Here is a 12,497-nt window from a genome sequence, read left to right on the forward strand (position 1 = left end):
AGAAAAATAGATTAAGGTTGAAAATTAATTTTTAATTAATTTTAGATCAACTTAAATCAAATAAATTTTTTATCAATGATTAATTAAAATAAATGGACTAAAATATATTATATTAGAAAATAAAGAAATTAGTTAGTGAAAATCTAGATAGTTATTTTCTATTTGCTTGAAGTATTTTTCTAGTTATATTTGATTAAATAGAAAATTAATATTTAAGTTGATTTTATTCAAGATATTTAAATATTTGATAATTTTCTTAGAAATTTAATTAAATAGGAAAATTATATTTGTGTTAAAAATTAATTTAGTAATTAATTTTGGACCAACATAAATTATAATAATTTTTTAGCATTTATTTTATTTTATTTTAGGCAATTTTGAGAATGTATTTATTTTAAATACATTGAATTTTCAAATTTTGCTATATATATTTATAGAAAATTAAATTTGAGTTGGAGATTAATTTTTAATTAATTTTAGATCAACTTAAATTGAATAATTTTTGTAATATTTATTTAAAATTATTACTAAGATGGCAAATAATTTTATTTATTTTCAGATCTATCTAAGTATAATTTTATAAATACTAAATTAAAATTTATATTATTAGAGTTTTCTAAATTGGTAATTTTAATCAAATAAATTATATATATTTAAAATAAATAGATTAAAATAAATATTAGATGAAAATACACTTTAAATAATGAGCTTTATTATAAGGATATTCGATCTCCATTGTTGGTTCTACATAGTTCTTGTTTTAGTGAGTAATCATCCCTAATGGATGAACGTTCATTAACAATTTAACGTCGTAGAATCTCGAAAGATAAGTATTATTTGTAAGTATTTTATTCCTAATACTAATCACCCTAATGGTGGTTGCTAAGTGTAAGACTTATAAAAGTATGAAACAATGGTGAAAGCTCATAAGATAGAATGGCCTTGACTCTCGCCTAAGCGGGACAACGCTGGATTCTCATCTTGATCGAATAAAACGTTGCTAGAATGTTTGTCATTTTAGATGAGCTGACTACTCTATTCAATGGATGGTATCTTTGACTCTCGCCTAAATGGGACACTGGTATCAGTTTGTTGGAAACCTTGGAAGTTATTTAGGATTGTATGTTTTAGTATTTTCACTTGTCATTCCTACTTGATAAGTGCTAATAATTTCTGAATATGATTTTGTGTTAAACCTTACTTGATTTTTATTTATTGTCATTTGTAGTATCCAACATGACTATGAACAATCCCATGGTGTCACTATTGACTGACAACAAGCTCTCTAGAGCTAACTTTATCAAATGGAGAGAGAACATTGATATTGCTCTCATTGGTGAAAATTCCTTGTTTCTGTTGACTGAAGAGGCTCTTGAGCAGCCAGGTGAGAATGCGACCAAGGCAGTCAAAGAAAAGTTCGAGAGTTGGCAGAATGCTAACGACAAAGCTCGATACTTTATGCTGTCTAGCATGGTCGACACCTTGAAAACAAGGTTTGCCAATACACTCACAGCTACAGAAATCATGAACTAGTTAACTGAACTGTTTGGGATGGCGTCAATTCAAGCTCGCTTTGAGGCGACCAAGAATTTCATCAATGCACGGATGAAGCCTCATTAGAACGTGCGTGATCAGCTACTCCATGTGACTAGTTACTTCCAAGAGGCTGAGAATCATGGACCTATTATAGATCAGACAACTCAAGTGAGTTTGATCTTGAATAGTTTGACTCCAGCTTTTCTGCCTTTTACATCAAATTATGTCATGAGCAAGTTGGAACTTGACTTTCACGAGTTGATCAACAACCTTCAGACATTTGAAAATTCGATTGGAGGACCTCAGAAAGGAGGAACTAAAGCTCCTAGTTCTGGCACTGCTAATGGTACGGCCAAGGCTGAGGCAAACATTTCCTCTGCTTCGAAACCCAACAAAAAGAAGAACTGGAAGAATAGCAAGAAGCCTGTTAAAGCTGTGAAAACAGTTAAAATGAAAAAGGCTGCTAATCCCGAGGCAAAGCCAAAAGGAAAATACTTCTATTGCAATGAAAAGGGCCACTGTAAACCCCAATGCCCTAAGTTTCTAGCAAAGAAACAAGGTAATTCTGTCTATGCTATAAACTCATGTGTTTTAGAGAATTATTTCTGGATCTACTAACCATGTTTGTTTTCTTCTTATTTCAGCTCCAGTTGCTTAAACTTGGATTGCTATCCTAGCGAGTTGAGTCGGATGGTTGGACAGAAGGGTGGAGATTGTCCAAGATTGAAGATGAAGCTCGGAATCTTTTTTTTAATTTTTGAATTAATTGTTTTAATTTATGAACAATTTAATTTAAATTATTGGTTTGGGATTTTATTCCCTGATTCATATTTATGCATACAATTCATTTTTTTTTTGAGAATATTAATAAAGTTTTCTCTTTTAGTTATGAATTGAGCTTCATGTTTTTCTTTATCTTGTGTATGCCAATACCAATTATATTTAAATGTTTATCCTTTTTGTATGTGTTTGTGTTTTATTATTGATACAAAATCTATGGTATATTCATCTCTACAAAGAGATCATACCACATAAACACTTAGAATTTAAAATTCAATGTTTAGTAATAATTGTTAATTTCTTAAGCAATTATTAAGATTTTGTTTAATAAAAAGATCTTTTGATCTGATAGGGGTGGAAGAAGTTTAAATGTAATATATGCAGTTCAACGATCTTTTACATCTATTGAACTCTACACTATATTCATAACTCCACATGATCTCTATAACACTTAGGGGTGGATAAAACTATTGACATATGTAGTTCATTTTGAACTTTAGATTATACTCAATACACCACAGTACCTCTGTAACACATATTTTGAATAAACATGCATATAGTATAATGAACAAATTAGCAAATTACTAGAACTTATTCTTGATCTTGTATTTTGTTCCAATTAATATGTTACTGCTGTAATAGAAATTGATACCAATAAAGTTCTTGGACATAGTATCACAGTACCTTATTTGAGTGGGAGAATTTTAAAATTCTAAGCCCATCTTAATTTGAATGACACTTGTGATAGCTTACTATGTTATGATCATGATAGGAACTTTAGATTTTAACTGAGAAAGTAAATCTGACCATTCATATGGATAGAAACAACTTATCAATTTTTTGAGGATAAGATAGGAGAACTTTGCAAAGTCTATTCGAATGACTTAGGCAAAATACCTAATCCTTAATAAAATTTTTTATGGTATCTTTAATGATTCCTTAATTTTAAGCAAGTATTTAACTTTCGTGTTAATACTAGATTGCTATTTTGATGACTTAATCTAGAAGGAACTTACAGTTTCAGACTGATAATATGTCACAACAAGATGTCCCTGAGAAACAATAGTAAGAGGTTAAATGTACTTCTATGTATGAATTTAACCAGACTCCTACTATTGAGTGAGGGCCATCTAAGATGTAATCAAACAAGGAACATTAGGAGACAGTCAAGGAAGATCTCTGAAATTGACATATATGTTAGATGATAGGGTGTATATTAGAATCCTTATATCTACACCAACTCATAACCTATTTGAGATGGTGGTTACTCTGGGGATGGAGGAATTATTCTAGAAGGATGTAAAAACCCATCTATAATAATTTAAGCTCCATCAGTGAAGATACATAACTTTGTTGCTTTCGAAAAGCACTGGAAAGTTATTCAATTGAATAAAGTTCTTAACTGTGTTATCTCTATTCCAATATTGGATAGAATTAGAGACAAGTCTTCTGTATATTCAGATGCACTTAATAAGCAGTAAAGAATTCAGTATCCCTAGATGAGTAATGCATATAGTAAATGAAGTTGCATAATTTTTTATGAGCACAAAGGAAGTAATGGTGGAGAAAGCAGTTGCTTACCACAGACTTACAGTTTCAGTAATTTGGGTTTAGTCAAATACACTACACTTAACCTGGATATCAAGACAAATTGATTGATTGAAATGCACTACTTGTTTTATGTTAGTGCAAGTGAGAGTTTGTTGGGATTTTATGCCCTAAATAAAACCCATCACAATACAATCTGATTTGTTATCAATAAAAGATTAGAAGTCATTTATCTTTACATATAGTTTTCATGTTTATGGTTTAATGTTTACAAAATCTCTTAAGTCCAGAACATATAGTTATTCACAATTACAGTGATGTCAACACATTGGAATGTAATTGTAATTATATGCTTCAAAACATAATGTCCCTTGATTCATCAGTGTACTGGATTTACACTGATGTGATAATTAGCGATAAAGTATACTTACACCTTGGATAAGTGTTATGTTCTTTCTAGGACATTGGCAAAATATGCTAGTTTCGGATGTATGGAGTATACATTGGACTGGGACCGATATTGATCTTGGTAAAGATATTATAATCTTACTGTTGTATCTTTCTAAGTCAATATCACTGGTTGATCTTACATCAAAAGATCCTAATCTTGACATGCTTAGGTTCGATCTCAAGAGTGTTATTTGTGTTCTTTGATTTGTTCGTTAAGTCTACCTTTTGGTATGGGTGATACGTACATTTTGGAAACATGATAGTACAATTGAGTGGGAGTGCTAAACATAGATATGGAATCTATAGCTTCTATCTGGACATAGAAGTAAAACGATGATTTCCTTTGAGCTTGACTTAATAGAGATAAATGGAAGAGCTCTTATTTCAGTGATTATATTAGTTTACTGAAATATCATTTATAGGAAGCTAAGTGTTTTAAGGATAAAATACATTGAGGGGTGAAACGGTAAATTTATCCCTACTCGGTGTAAATCATCTATAGAGGATCTTTGATTATTGAGATTAGAACGATGGTTAAATGTTTATAGCGTATCTATATTGTGGAACATATAGAGCGTTCTATATAATTGAGAATGCAATTCCAAGTTCTATGGTGGATGCAATGAGGAATTAATAAGTTAAGGAAATTACTTGGTAAATTCTAGTTCTGCTTATTGGAAACTCGGTTGTATAGGCCCATGGTCCCCATACTAGTTAAGACAATACTGCTTGTAAGACTTAGTTGATTGATTTTAATTAATCAATTATAATTCTAAATTAGACTAAGTCTAGTTTATGAATTTTCACTAAGCTAGGGCTTGATTATGAAGAAAAGAGATTCTAGGATTTATTTGTTAATTAAGAGACTTTATTACGTCTAATTAATAAATATGTTAAATGACAATTTTATTTGATAATTAATTTTAATTTTTAAATAAATGGTTTTGGCATTTAAGTGGTTGAATTTTAAAAATGGCCTTTTTGAGAAAATAAAATAAATAGTTGAAAAATAGCAAAATTACAAAGTGAGGGTCCACATCCATGGCCGGCCACTTATGGCTTATTTTACCAGTTATTTTATTATTTTTTTAATGCCAAATAATTCAAACCTAAACCTGTTAGATTCCTATAAATTGATAGTGATGCCCTCAAATTAAAAGATGATGAACACACTTGCCTTCAGTCAAATTTTTGAGCAATCTTCTATATCTTATTCGAACCCTTCCTCTCTCTTTCTCTCTTCATTATTTCGAACCCTATAGTGATAGAGTAAGTGCCCACACACATCAAGTTGAACTCAATCATAGTGTGTAAGGCTGTGAAGAATCCAATTCAAGAGAAGGAGAATCGGGCTCAAATCTTGGTGATACTCTACTACAGAAAGGATACAAGGGTTAGAGATTTGAGCAGAATGAGACATTTAATTCTGCTGCACCCAATGTAAGGTTTCTCAAACTTTATATGTGTTTTAATTACATTGTTTTAGAAATTCATATTTAGGATGTTAAATAACATACATGGTAGTAAGTCTAGATCCTGGTAAAACATAATCCAACACAACAGCTATCGTTCCATTACCTTGGAGTGGAACGTTCATTGTTCCAACATTGATTGATCCAGTGTTGTTATCTCCATTTTTCTAGTTTCTATCCATGACGATTTTCCTCCGAAATCAACAGAATATCTTTTCCCACGGACGGCGCCAAATGTTGTTGGACGAATTTAGACAACACCAAATTAAATAATATAATAAAGATATACGCAGAAAATGTGCAAGTACTCAACCTAGAATTGTGAGTATTCAAGTTATGAACACACAGACGTATTGGAAATATAAAGAACACAAGGGAATATATTGGTTCAATCAGATCACGGTCTGCTTAGTCCACTATTGCAAGGGTTTTCTACCTTCCTCTATTTCACGTTGGATCACTCCTTTATATACAAAGCAAGTGTCCTTTGATTACACAGAGATTGAATTCATTATCAATCCATTTGTACATTGAATATAACAATTAAATCAATAAAAACTTAAATTCAATAAATAAAGAACAGTATCGGCCCAATTCACTAAATACAGCAACGTATGCGACTTCTATAGTACGAGTTGTCTGTTCATGCTCTTGCATAAGCTCGCAAGCTTAACATGCATAAAAGACCAATCGAGTTTGGGATGTCTGCGTCCTGTTCGAGTCGCTTATACATACATCCTATAATAAGTCGATAACTTAGGACATGCGAGTCCTTATCGAGTTATCGAGATTGTTGGGTCATCCGGGCCGGCTCGCTGAATATAGAAATGATCTTTTCCTCTTCACAGGAAGACCTTTATAGTTCTCGCATATATTGGTATGTGCGAGTCTTAACTTGATCTTTGGTCCTACTCCATGTGAGCTACTCGAATGCGACTAGACACTGTCAAGGTCACATCATCCCGCTAAGTCTGGTTCAGGCGAGGCTTGCACTCAAGAGGTCTCTCACTGACATCTCAGCTCTCCTCGAGGAGAGTGAGTCCCCGTGTCATTTTTATAAGAGTCTGATTTCGAGTTTCTAGGTGAGAAATTCTCACTATAACACTAACATTGTCTTGATCCCGAAGAAAAAAAATTTCTCTTCTATGGGCGATCTCCGCCCTATTACACTATGTAATGTTCTCTATAAAGTGGCCGCAAAAGTTCTTGCTAATAGGATGAGAAGTATTATTGACAAGGTTATCTCTGATATGCAAAGTGCTTTCATTCCTGGGTGCTTAATCTCTGACAATTTCATGGTGGCTTTTGAAGTTATGCACTATTTGAAATGGAAGATGAAAGGGAAAAAGGTTATATGGATATCAAGCTAGACATGAGCAAAGCCTATGACCGGGTTGAATGGGACTACCTTAGAGCTGTTATGAAAAGAATGGTGTTTGCAGATAGATGGATAAACCTTGTATTGTAGTGTGTCTCATTAGTTAAATATTCTATTGTCCATGGTGGTCGTGTCATGGGGCCAATCATTCCTACCCGTGGTATTTTCCAAGGTGACCCTCTCTCTACTTATCTCTTTATCATATGTGCCTTCGGTTCTCTTCTTTAATACAACGGTTTGAATCTAATGGCATTTTATAAGGAATCCGAGTTGCCAATCGTGCTCCCTCTATTACTCATATGCTCTTCGCCGACGACAGCTATTTTCTTTGTCAAGTTACTCAAGGGGCGGTTGATAACCTCCTTAATCTGCTTCATTCCTTTGAGAGCACCTCGGGTCAGAAAGTGAATGCTACCAAGTCCAAGATCTTCTTCAGTCCTAATACGGCCCCCTCTCCTTAACAATCTTTACAATGTTCTTGGTATGATGGAAGCTTCTGAAGGCAGCCTCTATTTAGGCTTGCCCAACATCATTGGCCGTAATAAAAATGCTATTCTTGGATTTATCAAGAATAAAGTCATAAACCTCCTTAACAGTTGGCATGTCAAGTTTCTCTCTAGATCAGACAAGGAAATACTTCTAAAGACAGTGATTCAAGCACTCCCTACTTATGCCATGAGCGTCTTTTTAATTCCTACTGGTACTTGTCAAGAGATTGAAAAGCTAATGGCTCAGTTTTGGTGTAAAACAAGTGCAAGCAAAGGCAATGGTATCATTTGGATGTCCTAGGATCGAATGGCCACTCATAAACATTTGGGAGGTGTGGGATTTCGACATTTAAGTGATTTCAATCTCGCCATGCTTGCTAAGCAAGGTTGGCAACCGTTATGTAATCCAAGCACGCTTGCTAGTCGGGTTACAAAGCACGATACTTTCCCACTCTGACTTTCTCAACACAGAACATGGCTGCAACCCCAACTTCGTTTGGCGTAGCATTTGGAGTGCTCAAAAGTTATAAACTTGGGGCCCATCGCAAAATTCGGTCAGGTACATCAACCAGCATATTGCACCATCCTTGGCTCCCTGATAAGAATCAACCATATGTTACAACTCACAATCCTAGTCTTTACAACCAGCATGTTTCCTCCCTTTTTTTCCACTGATTCAGGCAGTTGGGATCACGACCTGGTCCTTGATATGTTCAATACTCGAGATGCTAGCTTCATTCTCGGCCTCCCATTGAGCATCAGCGACGAAGGCGACTGCTGGTCCTAGACCGGTGAAGCAAACGGTAGCTTCACTGTTAGCAATGCGTATTTGTTGTTGCAGAATGATTAGGAACCACGACCCGTGGTGAATAACTTTGGTTTTTGGAAAAATTTATGGCAGCTCAAGATACCGCCAAAAGTTAAGAACTTGTTGTGGCGAGCATTGACAAGTGTATTTTTGTTATGTGTATTTTTAAAATTTTATAAATTAAAGAAAACCACTTATTAATTTACTAAAATATATTTATATTAATATTGTATAAATATAATAGAAAGTTCTTTAGGAAAAGCAAAAATCCCACATCGTTTAGAAAACATTAAGAATGTTGTATTATATGCTATATGAATGTGTAGTAATTTTTGTGAATGTTGTATAATGGGTGATTAATAGTATTAATCTAGCCCACATAGTTATTTTTTTTAAATAAAATATATATTATTTTATTAATTATTTAAAAATCTAACAAATGAAAAAATTATTAATTTATTTTCAAAATTAAAGTTTTTTATAAATTATATTTTTTTAATGTTAGCAAATCTATATATCTATATGTATATATATTAGGTTATTGTTACGTTCATTGCACGTATACTTAATTATAGTTTTTATTTTTGTTATGTGTATTTTTAAAATTTTATAAATTAAAGAAAATCACTTATTAATTTACTAAAATATATTTATATTAATATTGTATATTAAACAATATTTTCTAATATTGTATATTTAACATACTCCCAATATTAAATCTATATATCTATATATAAAGGAATGCACAAGACAATGTTAGCAAATCTATATATCTATATATTGTATATTTAATATTAATATTATTATTATTAATATTAAATAATATATTAATATTTATATATATTTAAATTAATCTAAAATAAATAATATTAATATTTATATATATTTATGAAAGTAACCTTACTAACATCGTTAAATTTAACAGAATATTCTTATATTTATAAAATATTATGTTAAATAAAAAAAATCGTTAAATAGGCACATTTTATATGTAAGATATAAAGGAATAAACAAGATAATGTAATGTGACATTCTAACAATCTATTACCCTATGTTTTCTTTTTTGTTATTTTTTTTTTATATTTTTTAATTTACTTTGTTAATTTTTGACTCAGTATTAGAGAGTTCTTTAGGAGAAGAAAAAAATCTCACATGGTTTAGATACCATTAAGGAGGTTGTATTATAGGTTATATAAGGGTGTTTAGTAATCTTTGTAAAAATTATATAATGGGTGATTAATAGTATTAATCTAGCCTACTTAGTCATATTTTAATAAAATATATATTATTTTACTTTCAATCTTGGTAAAGATTTAAAATTTTAAAGATAATATATATTTTTTAAAATTTTATCAAATAAAAATAAAAATATTTTATTAATTTTTTAAAAATTTTGAGTTTTTTAAATTATATTTTTTTAATGTTTCCAAATTAGTTAAAACATAAACATTTAAAAATAAAATCTTTCAAAAAATATTTGAGATTTTTATAAAATTAACAAATTATGATATAATAATTTTTCTTTTTTACATAAAATTTGAAGTTCCCAGAAAATAACTAAATTGAAAATACAATTATAAAAAGTATGAGAAGTCAATTCATCACTTCAAAATTAGCAAAGTATAAGAAACCACTTTGAATATATAAATATATATATATATATATATATATATTTATTTATAACCATGAGTGGACAATTTACAAATTTTGAAGAAGAGAAAAAAATCATTCAATTGGTATTTATTTATTTTTATAATTATTTTAAAGTTTTCTAAATAATTTTGCTAATATAGTTTCACAATTTTATTTTTTAAATAGCCTTACATGGTTTAAGAGCTATTTTTGGTGATGCTTGTGAGATATAAATAAAATAATTTTTATTCGTTTCGCTTTGATTTGTCTAAAAATATATGAGTGATTGATAACTTAATCTTCTCCAATTAATTATAATTTTATTATTATTATTTTGAGTCATCAAATCAAATCTATATATTTATCTAATATATATTTTGAGGCAACATCCAATTATTTTAGGATTCTATTTTTTCTAATTTTATTCATTTCTATTTTAAGTGGTATTTAATATACTTATAAAAAAAATTATACACAACAATATATTATAAATAATGATATAATAAAATCTAAATATACTTCAATTAATGAATAATAGGTAATCAATTTTTTTTAGTAATTAATAATGATATCTAATAATAGTTACATAAAGAAATAAGAAAAATTAAGGTGATGAAATATGAATTAAAATATTATTCTAGCTTTATTGAAAAATGGTAAACGATTATAATTTATAATATTTTACTTATTTAGTAAAAATGTTAACAACTACTTAAAATATGATTTTTTGAAATAAAAAATATTAAGAATAATCATAAATTAAAATTTATTTTTCAATGATCATAATGATTATGCGAAGCACGATATGATTATAACAATCGCGCAATTGTATAACCAACTTCATACGGTACTTATTATTTTAATTATCGCAAAATAGTAAGATAAATAAATATTTTATTATGGAAATAATTAGTCATATGAATTATGAGTTTTCTTTTCATCATTACAATTTAAGGTATAAATTTTACATTCATATAATTTATTAAAATTAATTCTCTTATCTAAACATTTTGTATAGAAATATTCTATCACTAATAGTTTTATATAAATCTCGCAATTTTAAACTTTTAAAAAAAGATAATGTTACGACAATCCCTTTTATAGTTGTCATCCTACATTTATTTTTGTAGAGAAGGTATTTTAACGGCACCATAAAATAAAATGTAAAAACTTTTATAAATAATAATTAAATACACACATTAATAAAATATTATATTTTAGATATATCACTTAATATAAGTATAATAAATATATATATATACAAATAAAGATTATAAAAGTTAAACAACACCGCGCGAAGCGCGGCTTAGTTACCTAGTTGCTAATAAAGGGCTTTAGAAAGATTAGACAAATCGTCTCTCTCTCCTCTCCTTTATCAGTCTCTCATTTCTCATTTTCTCTGTCTCCTTTCTCTCAGTTCCCTTCCCCTCTACTTGCCAAAATCATCAATACAAAAACCAATGGCAACGTTGACACCATGAAACATTATTAAAAAATATATATATTTAATGTGTTTAATTGAAAATTCAATCCAATCCATAAACTCATTCAATCATTTTAATACCCAGATGCATATCTCAAACTTTTATAATCATAAGTAGACGTTTAGAATAGATCTAAAATATTTATTGGTTTTAGTCCTTTTTTTTTTCCTGATCTAAAATTCTGAAAATCTTGAGAGATTTTAAGAAACTGATGTTTTTGTGATATTAACAATGCTTTTGCAATATTTTAACATTGTTGCCATGAAAATTTATTTTTAACGCGAAATAATACATAACGATACGATAGTTTACGATATAATCTTATGAAATTTTTTGTGATGCATAACATTTTACTCAAATGTTAGAGTGGAACATTTTCTTTTCCTTACAAGATATACATGTTAGAATGCGGAGAACATTAGAGAACTCTCAAATAGCTCCTTTAAACTCTCATTTTCTTTCAAATTTTAAAGAAGCCAAGCATTTTAATCCCTCCAACAACTTCTTTAAACTCTATAATTATTTTAGAGATCCTTTCAATTATACTATTCATTTTCCAAATTTATAAAATATTTAGGAATCCTTTAAATATTTTTTATTACTTTCTTCATGTTACTCTCTCCAACTTTATTACCTTTTTATTCTATTATTTTTTTCATTCATTCTTTTCTATGTTATTTTAGTTAAAATAGTATTTAAAAATATAATCTTTAAATGAGGTAAAAGAAAATATGAAGATGGTATAATGTAAAAGTGTGTTCTATAATAATGAAAATTGAGTTTTGATGATATATTTTAAGGCATAGAGTAAAAAACTATTGGGAGTAAAGTGTGTGTACCCTCCCTGTGGACTATTCAAAGTTAATTCGGACACAACTATCAATTTGGTAGGAGCAGTGGGGGCCTAGGCATAGTGATTCG

This window comes from Cannabis sativa, chromosome X (assembly GCF_029168945.1).
Source record: "Cannabis sativa cultivar Pink pepper isolate KNU-18-1 chromosome X, ASM2916894v1, whole genome shotgun sequence".
Classification (NCBI taxonomy): Eukaryota; Viridiplantae; Streptophyta; class Magnoliopsida; order Rosales; family Cannabaceae; genus Cannabis; species Cannabis sativa.